We start from the raw sequence: 10,017 nt of genomic DNA, 5'->3' as shown, positions 1-10,017 counted from the left end.
ACACACACGATTATTATGAAACAGCGGCGAAGATACGTCTGAACATATGACGCGTGTCAAATTGTATATAGGTATACGCATACACACACACATATATGTATACATATATGTATATATAGTGAACTAAATGACCTAAAACAATAGAGGAAAATGAAATAATGAAAAAGAAGCGATAAAAAAAACTGTGAGTGCCAAACATATTATTTTAATGAAAAACACAAACAAACAGAAAAGAAACCCAGTGTGTACCGATGTATTTATAAGTTAAGTTGTTACTATTATACATATATATTATATATATATACATATATATATATATATATTATATGTATTTTATATATACATACATATATGTATATATATGTGTAATTGACAGTATTCTTTATTATTCGATGTCTGAAATGTACTAAATTATAAATTATTATTATTAACTATTGTTCGCCCGAAGAAATTGATCGGAAATTTCTGTGCAACGATATGAAAAAAGAATCTCGCCTGGTTCTGTACAACTGAGGCCTGATTTAGACCCTCCCAGTTTTTCTTCTCGTGTAATATTTCTGAGAGATGAGTGGAAAATAAAATGCGAATGAATAAATAATTGAAAGACAAGAAATGTTGCAAGAGAACGGTATCTATAAATAGTAAAGCTCGGGCTCTAAGTCGGGCCTAAGTCACAATATAATCGAGTGAAAAGATATTTCACCACATGTCGTTATAAAATACATGCTTGGGGAACGTTGACGATATAAATTACATGCCTACTCATATTTAATATCCTTCGTTAGTCAACCGAACCGAGAATTATATCATGTGTGAATAAACGACAACTTTGTACTACAAATAAGAATTTCCTGACCAAATCATGCAAAACGCGACACAGATTTATTATTTTTCTGATCAATTATATTACACATATTCATGTAATATGTGAAACGGGGTGAACGAATATAATTTATTGTACATATTATATTAACGATATTATATACTTGTAAATAATAAATGTGATTTTACTTGACGTACGAATGTACTGTATAATGTATAATGAGTAAAAATTAACAAAACCAAGAGAAGCGAGGCAAATCAATAAGATTTTCAAAAATAAAATTATCATGTCGTATTCTATAACGATACAAACAAAATAATAAATGATATGACAACTCGTGTCATGAAAAAATATCTTACCTACATGTGCATTAATGATTTACGTACGTTAACGATATTATTTTTACAAGCGTTCAATTTCGAAGAAACAATTATACTCGACGTTTGAATCTTCTTCTTTCATTTATTTCTACGTTAACGCGGACTGAAGACGACAAGATTGAAGACGAGTCTCTAATCGCTGGTGTCCGTTTTCTCCATAGAGTAATTTTTTTTTCCTCATTCTTTTTTCTTAGCACGATATCAAGTTACATCATGCTCAGGATACTTTCAGGTATACATTTCTACTCTATTTTTTCTTTCGTTTCACCTCCATCAGGTGCCTCTTCTCTCATTCATTATTTTATTTTACCTAATATCATTCCATCACACCTCAGCTGCAGAAAAAAGAAGCAAGTGCAAAAAAATACAAACATCAATATAAAATATAAAATATATTGTACACCGCTTTTTATATTCTTTCTTCAAGTTTTTGCATAATGTGTAATAATGCAGGATACGTGTGACGGTTGTTCGCTTATTTTTTACTGTTCTCCTCTTCTCATCGTATATTCAAGTTGTTTTTCTTCTAGATCAAAATTTTTATTTCACCATTGTTATTTTGCAAAACCTATAAAATAGACGATATGCAGCATCGTTAACTTTGTGTTCATCGGTATCGCGTTGCCAGCCGGCTATCACATATTATACATACCGCAAACCCGTGTACGGGTAATTACTTTATAATAGCTGCAACCAACCTGCGTAATTACCACTTTCAAATACTCTTTACAAGTTCTTTCCCCTAATTGCTTAACTGACTTTCCGGCTGCCGGAAGGCATACCGCTTTACACTCGCTATGCCCATCTACGCGACGTTGCTGTTATTATTATTATTATTTTTTTTTACTTCTTACCGTTGTTGTTGTTGTTGTTTTTGTAGTTGTTATACGGCAAAATTGCAACAGTTTGCGATAATTTTCATACATAATGATGCGAACATGTATACTCAATTTTTCATTTTATTTTATTTTGATTATCAATTTGATTCTTATCCTTCTTCCCTTCCCTCAGAACCTTTCGATATGCGGACATGTGATTCGATTTTTATCAAAGTTGAATAAAATTTGCAAACAGCTGCACCGCACGACGTGTTACATTACAGTCAAGTCCAGGGTTACACATGAAAATGCAGGAGGCACCTTCAGGCACTCTGATCATCATGTCGAGCTGGAGCTGCAGCCATCTTCGAAAAGTGCGCTGCTGCACTTCCTGCTGCGTTGCAAGTGTATTGCAACATTGCATTGCCTAATGCGCGAGATGTTTTGCACTTAAATCGCTAACGCCGGGAGCGAATCGAGGAACTTGGAGGAAAAACCGACTCGATTGCAACTTGTTTTGCATCCTTTTTTTCAGACACTGCAGGTTTCATATTAAATTGCACAGACTTGATCGCATTGCAGGATGTGCCGAGGAATTTTCGTACCAATGATTGAGGTATTACGTAAGGGTGCAGCCAATTCAAGAGTAGAGCACTTATACTCACTTAGCGAACTGCGGGATGCATTAGATCGCCTAGTTCTTTTTTACATCCGGTTTTTCATAGCAGTCCTCAAGGGATTCGCGATTATTCCTGCAAGTTTCTGCGACACATTGACAGAGCAGAATGTTGTTGGTATTGGTTTAGAAATCAAATCACTGGTTGATGGAAAATTTCTGATTGAAATTTATCGATCGGCGATAATCGGTGAATCAACATTTGTGGAATAAAATCAAACGAATCCACCGAACCATTCATTTCAACCATTTTGTCGTGATTTAAGACGAAAGTCGATATCTAGGATCTGTTTAACAATTTTAGAGTAATCTTTATTCTTGCAATATTAGAATTTTTACCAAGCAAATCAACAACGATTAGCTATGGTGTATAAAAACAAGCGAAAAAGTATCGATCCTTCCCTCACCGATCCATTATGGGAATGATCATTGCGGGGAAATATGCAGAATGATTTTAACTTGGGAAATTTGTTTGCGAGGTATAATATTACGGTGAAAATCTCTCTTCCCCTTATTTACAGCAAACGCGTCGTCGTTAAATCCTCGGAGATTATATTTACCTTGAGCACTTCTCGTGCCAGCTTACGAGTATAGCTGCCATCGTTCTTATAATAAGGCGATGCTGCTTCAGCGATACAGCCGCGCATTGGTAATTTGGTGGTAACTGATTGCAGGCGAGTATTTTAGCCTTAAAGAGTGTTGAACAGCTGAATTGCAGAGATGGCCATGCAGCCTGACTCGAGGGCCGTAAAAGAATGCGAATTTTTCTCCTTTTTCTCAACGATACACTTTTCTTTTCTTTTCTTTTCTTTTTTTTTTTTTTTCTTCTGTACTCCTTACCGTTTTTTCACCTTACTTTGTTCCTCCTCTTTACGACCGTGGAGAAAAATGCACCTCGGCAAATTATATAACTCGTCGCCTCGACTGACGATGCAGCAGGTTGAAACGTATTTGCGCAGCTCGCTCCGGTTTAACCACGCAGCTACGTTGGTAATTGAGGGCGCGTAAAACTCGTTTAAGAGCTTTTTAATTTTTGAAACCCCCACGCATGTATACGTACATACATACCCTGAATTGCACTCAGCTTCATTAAGCATTCACTGTTTACATTAGGTTTCCCCATTTAATCATCCGTAAACGCACGGCGCCTCTGAAAAATATCGGTAAACTTCTGCATACGCATATTATCGCAATTTCCTGCGTATTTTCCCATTTTCGTTTACTAACCGTATATTTTTCGTTCGTCTCGCTATCTAGTTAGACAATTTACACAGAGTCAATCGCTAAAGACCAAATGGAGCGTCGTCTGCTAAAATTTAATGCGCACGCGTTATAATCGAAGAGCGGCTGTTTACCAGGGCGACCAACGATCACACACGTGACTTCAAAATTTTTGAGGTTATGAAATTTGCTTTGTATAATATACCGGAACAATCGCTTGGAACTTGAAAATCAACCGCGCATGCGCCACATAATTCAATCTCATTGGTCGGCGAAATCTTCCCGCGGCGATATTCTTGTCTACGACGCAGGTGAGCCAACGTACGCAAAATGTGTACGTTTGAATTTTCAAAGAGCATAAGCGTTAAATTCCGACCGTTCTTTGAAGAATCGATTTTCCGACCCTATAACGAATGCTTTCCAAACCTTTCCGAGTCACTGCCTCAATTATTTCAGATTCTAACCTCGAAAATTCGTATCAACTACATCACCACCAGAATCAGTTTGACAGCTGAAACTCGGGATGGCCAGCCTGCACGAACAGCCGATAAAACTCGCGCATGCGCGGTTGATTTTCAAGTTTCAAGAGATTGTCCCAGTATTCACATACGACAGTCACCGTGGTATCGTATAGCTGCTTTGGTAAATTCAGAAGGCAATGATTATAGACTGTTACATATTAATTCAAACAAGTCTACATTTTATTTTCTCAATAATCCCCGAGTATATTACAATATGCAAAACTTATACCTCGTCTATATACAAACACCATGTCCCGTAGTTATAATTACAAATTCGCGAATACAATTTGATTTCTTTGCAGAGGGATTAAAATGCAGAAGGCTGATAGTAAAAAAAAAAAAAAAAAAAAGAACAAAAAAACTAAAAAATCTAAACGCATGATATAATATGTAATGTGCTAGAAAACGGTGTAATTATAGACCGCGAACATATGATAGTACAGCTTACCGGCAAGTTGGTTAATTTGCACAATTCGCATATCACGCGTTATACGTGCGAACAGTGTAAGGCGATCTACCGCGTTTTACATGTACAGGTATAACATACGCGTAATGAAACACTGTCGATACGACGTGACGTCAAAGGGTTGCCGGAGACGTAAGCAGCGACTAATCGTTTGGACAATTAAATGATCATTAATAAATAATATTTCATTGTTCTTCGTCGATTGGGCGGATCGCCAAGCGCGGTTTGACGTAACCTGCAGTTTGCCTTGCAGAGACTCGCGTTGATCTGTTCTGCACTTATAAATTCTTCAAGGAAGTAATTATTATTCTAGGATTGTATATTCGCTAATTACACGATCATCGTTCAGCCTCTTATGGAACTGCTAAATACGATACGAAATTAAAGTTATGCTTACGTTTCGGGCACGCGTTGCAAGGTATTGCAAATAGTCCCCAAATTAAGTTTGTGCAGAACGTGGTGGATTTTTTATCCGGTATAATTTTAAATTTAACAAGTTTTGCGTTTTTTTCGCTAAAACTGAGGCACAGTAATATATTTCACTTTCAAATTCTGTGGTTTCGAATTTTTTTTTTATCCCAATGCTTTAGATAAATGTTTTGGATGAAATCCCTCCATTCGATCGCTTTAACTCGCTGAAGCTTTGGAACCTTTGTTTTACAATATTTCGTACAATATTTTCAATCCAGACTGTACACCCGGAGTAAAATATAATGTAATGTAGGAATAAGAAGAAGGAAAAGAATATTTCCCGTTATGCCGCGTAATTTTTTAATCATTTCGGATTAGTTTCTAACAGTTTAATACCGCGAGCTTATACGTATAATGAATGCGTTAATTTCGAGCGACGTGCGATGCGATAAAAGTTATTAATGTGTAAGAATTTATGACCGTAGTTATACGTATGTACACATGTACATATAAACGCGCACACGCCTACGCGCAGAAATAATTAATTATTACATCATAGATCGTGTCTGATTACATGTGTAATGCATACGCGGCAGTGATTCGTCAGATAGATAGATAGACATTACACGCCTGCGTAGGATACGTACATGTACATGCGGCAGAGTGCTGCCACCTGAAAATAATCAATTTTTACAATTCAAATGGCGACGGGGAAGCCCCCGAAATATCTTTAATACGCCACTGGTAAGGAATCTCACAATGCCTGCTCGTTTCCACGGCAGGAAGGCGTACAATGGCGTGTCAGCAGGGATTCTTCCTTCATTCTATTGTTTCTCCCTCCTATTTTCCACTAAATCATGAATTCTTTTCATTCGAATTAGCATTTCTTTTTCTCTCTGATAAACGTGATTAATTTCTCAAAGTACTTTTCAACCTCTTTAACGAAAATTTTTCCCATTTGATCAACATTGTTATCACGATTTCAGGATTTTGATACTAATATTGTACATTTATGTAACGCACGCGCATTGAATTCGGTAGGTACAAAATTTGTCTCGTTCGCGTGAAAGCGGCAAAGTCGTGGTATGAGAGAGCGTATGAAACCCGTACCTTATTCTCGCCAAAAATTACGCCAATGGAGAAGAGAGAACGTAAATGAGACGGAGGAGTTGGAGCGAGGAGTGTGAAAGAAAGAGAGGGAGAGAGAGAGAGAGAAAGAGATAGTGAAGGAAGGCCTCGGCGCACAAGGGAGAGACACACAAGGGGCCGCGGGTTCAGAACTGCTAATTATGTAAATTGCCGGTGTTGCAAATTACCCCCCCAGTTTGTGTTCGCTCTACACACAATCCACACACAGTCTTGCGACCCGAAGTCGAATAGCCCATATAACACGATACGCTAACTGTTCGCCATATCCGATCCTCCGCCGCACCTCCATTGAGTGTAAGAGAGTAACAAGAATGAGAACGGTCACGACATGAAGTAAATTTTCAGTGTACTTTACACCGATTTTTGTATTATTAATTGATAGCCTAGTTCTAACTATGCTAGGTACATAATCGTTTTAGGTTAGAGATAAAACGTTCGATTCAAAAGCACTAAATACCCTCTTCGGTCTGCTGGAAATATTGAATCCTATGAAGGACTGTGAAATCCAGCGTCAGTATAAGCCCGTGTGCAACTTCTCCAATCTTTGTCAATTTCCCAGCATCAAAGAATGCTAAGGTTAATCGCCCTTGACTGGATAATACGTGTTGCATAACGAACCGATCAGAATTTACTTCTTCACTGCGAGTGCAGGTCATGCTTCGATAAAAATGCCTAGACAAAGCGGTACTTTCAACATGTGACATGTGAAGAAGCTCGAGTCCTTCGTGTTTATCAGATTCTGAGATTCCCGAGAAGGGAATGCCAGTCGAGGGATAATCGTGTGGTCACGAATAGTGGAAAATTTGAGAGGAGCGTTTAATCCGTCGCGGTAATGACGGCCATAAACTGTGGCGAACGACATCGGGGTGCGTTGTGTTCGTTCAAGAGGGCAGGAAACAAATTGGGCCTGACAGACGGAATCGGGCCTTATGGCAGCCGGCCCAAACTCTGGGCACACAACCTGCGGGGATGTCGGGATGCCCTCATGGCAGGACCAGCCTCTTCGTTCCAGGAACAAGGCGTGTAAAACAGCGGTTAAATCGGGCGGTTACTATTCAAATGAAAAGCACCAGCTCCTCGGCCGGTAAAGTGTCTAACAAATGTTCGGATTGTTCGATTGGTTCGACTGGATGAGGATGAGGATCACAGATAACGAGGCATTAGGAATAGGCGACTGCATAGGGTGAAATTTCGTCCAGGCTTTGATCCTAATTACCGATGAAAGGCTCGATCTCCTCAGGCACAGTGCCAACTCTCCACTCTTGATAGCTATACACGATGAATTTAGTGTTTACGACTATCGCCAAGTGCTCGGTTATGGTGGTCCCGACTCTCCTTCGGTCAGGGTACAGATTTATACGGGGGGAAAACACTCGCCTGGTATAAAGGTCCTGTCCTCACCGTGTTATTTAAATCGGACAACGACTAACTTCGCCTCGATCAACCCGCTTGACTTATGTTAACCCAACTCCCTCCTCTTCCACCCAATCCGAATTGTATATCCAATTTTGCCACGGACAAATTATGGGAAGTATAATCGCCATTGATGGTAATAATGCGATATACTAACTAACACCGTTAACGACGTTGCTAATCGTTCCATACTCCAGGCACCATAAAATCAAATGGAATTACGAAATCACTGCGGTATCATACAAATATTTACTTTATTCAATGATTCCTTGCTCATTGGTAGTCATGTCACAGACGCAATAGCTGAAATTGTATAAATAACTATTTAGCTCGAACAGAATATACTTAGTAGAATACGTAACTTACTGAAGATGTCCCGTAATTTGTGCGCCAAGTTGTCATGAATTTTGTCGGAACTATTTATTTGTTAGGATATGTTTACTTTTACCTAGAATCTTTTGCAGCGTATGAATCGCACCGATCGAAATTGCTGAACAATAAACCATGCGGAACTGCACTGGGAATGATTTGCTGAATGCGGTGCAACTCGGGTTTATGGTGCTCGATAAAAGGGGATTGTATGGAATCGGAGGAAAGATTGCATTCAGACCCTGACTGCCGAGGGTGAAATTACCTTCTGTGTAAAAAAGTCGAAGTTACGTGGCAAAAGGCGGAGTTCTTCTTTTCACAGTTCGAAAAAAAAAAAAAATCACGACATCTGTAAAAGGGCTCAGATCACTGCAGTGAAACAGGCGTCATTGGAGGAGATGACGTGGTCGGGAAACAACTTTGATCGGTATTAGAACCGAGAAATGTGGTGTGTATTGTAACGGGGACAATAATTGTACGAATGCGTCGTCGGTACGTGAAAGAAATAATGGTGTAACCACGATCCGGGTTTTATGCCGAGGTGACGCGACCACGGTCTGTGTGGGTTATACACGACGGTATCGGGTTACCAATGAAATAGTGGTACCATTTTGTTTACAATAATGTCCCCGTTCGCCGTGTCCGCACTCAACGATCCTCGCTCTACCCTCACCACCTAGGAGTCTGACCGCCTGGTCAGGGTGTGAGGGAAACCACGGCGGCGTAGCCGCAGAACGAATCCACGGATTAATGTTTTGGTTGAATTGAAAGATGGATATATTTCTGATTATGAACTACCTTTTCCACTTGTTGGAGGAAATTTTAACAGTATCCTTTGGCACACTGTTGTCGACATTGTGAATAATGTCGTCATTCGTGAGTTCAACGTGGTACCTGATATGTGATGTAACGGTCTTGCGAATGTCGATCTTAGACTACAAATACCTCTCTTGCACATTCCGAGACCATGTATTACATGTTCTTCAAGATCAAAAGATGGGTCCCACCATGCATCCGCACCTTTAATTTGAACTTGTAGAAATGCAAATTCAAACAAACCGTTTGCAGTCCGAGACGCGGCTGCGGCGATGATTCTCTGTGCAAACATGTAGTTAGAGCTGTTAACCAGAGCCAAGGTTGGCCCAGGTTATGACGGTATTATGATAGGTTCGCATGCCAGGAGGGCATTAAACACGAAGAGATCCATTCCGGAATCGCAGAAATCCTCAACTTCCAGAATATGATTCCTAGTTATTAGACCTCGCCGTATCCGACCGTGGAAACTAACCATCAGTCCCTCCTGTATCTACTCGAATAGGATGTCAATGGTTAGCCGGGAAAAAAGGTACTCGACATGGTCATCCCGAGCTCCGACCGAGAAACAGAAGGCCCCTAGAGGCGAGGCCACGATTACCTCGAGCCATGGTCTTCGGGTCTGTCAGTCTCGCGTCTGACTGAGACACTCCGCCATGCGCGACATTTATACGTGCCAACTGCACCGGGCAGACCGTATGCAATAAAACTCTCCAATGGATCGATCGTCCGAAAGGAACCAGCCGTTCCGCAAGAACGCGCTCTCCACTCAATTGACCCGTGAAATTCACCGTGTGATTGAGCACCCAATGGAACCCACGCAAACCCAATCAGTAAGCCGAATCCATCAATGCACCTCACTGTGTATATATAACTTCGACCATTCACGAGATGAATGTACATTGGATTAGAAGGTCACTTGTTCCTTCATACTAACGAAAGACGAAGAATAATAAT

General features: G+C 39.9%; 1 protein-coding gene across 2 annotated transcripts in view; it reads right to left on the bottom strand.

Annotated features, from left to right (window-relative positions):
• LOC124294122 overlaps window positions 1-10,017 on the bottom strand; it is a 172,802-nt gene that overhangs the window by 55,363 nt on the left and 107,422 nt on the right. The window lies entirely within an intron of this gene.

Source organism: Neodiprion lecontei, chromosome 4, assembly GCF_021901455.1.
Source record: "Neodiprion lecontei isolate iyNeoLeco1 chromosome 4, iyNeoLeco1.1, whole genome shotgun sequence".
In the NCBI taxonomy this organism is placed as follows: Eukaryota; Metazoa; Arthropoda; class Insecta; order Hymenoptera; family Diprionidae; genus Neodiprion; species Neodiprion lecontei.
The sequence above is the reverse complement of the archived record's forward strand: the minus strand, read 5'-3'. Positions and strand labels throughout refer to the sequence as shown.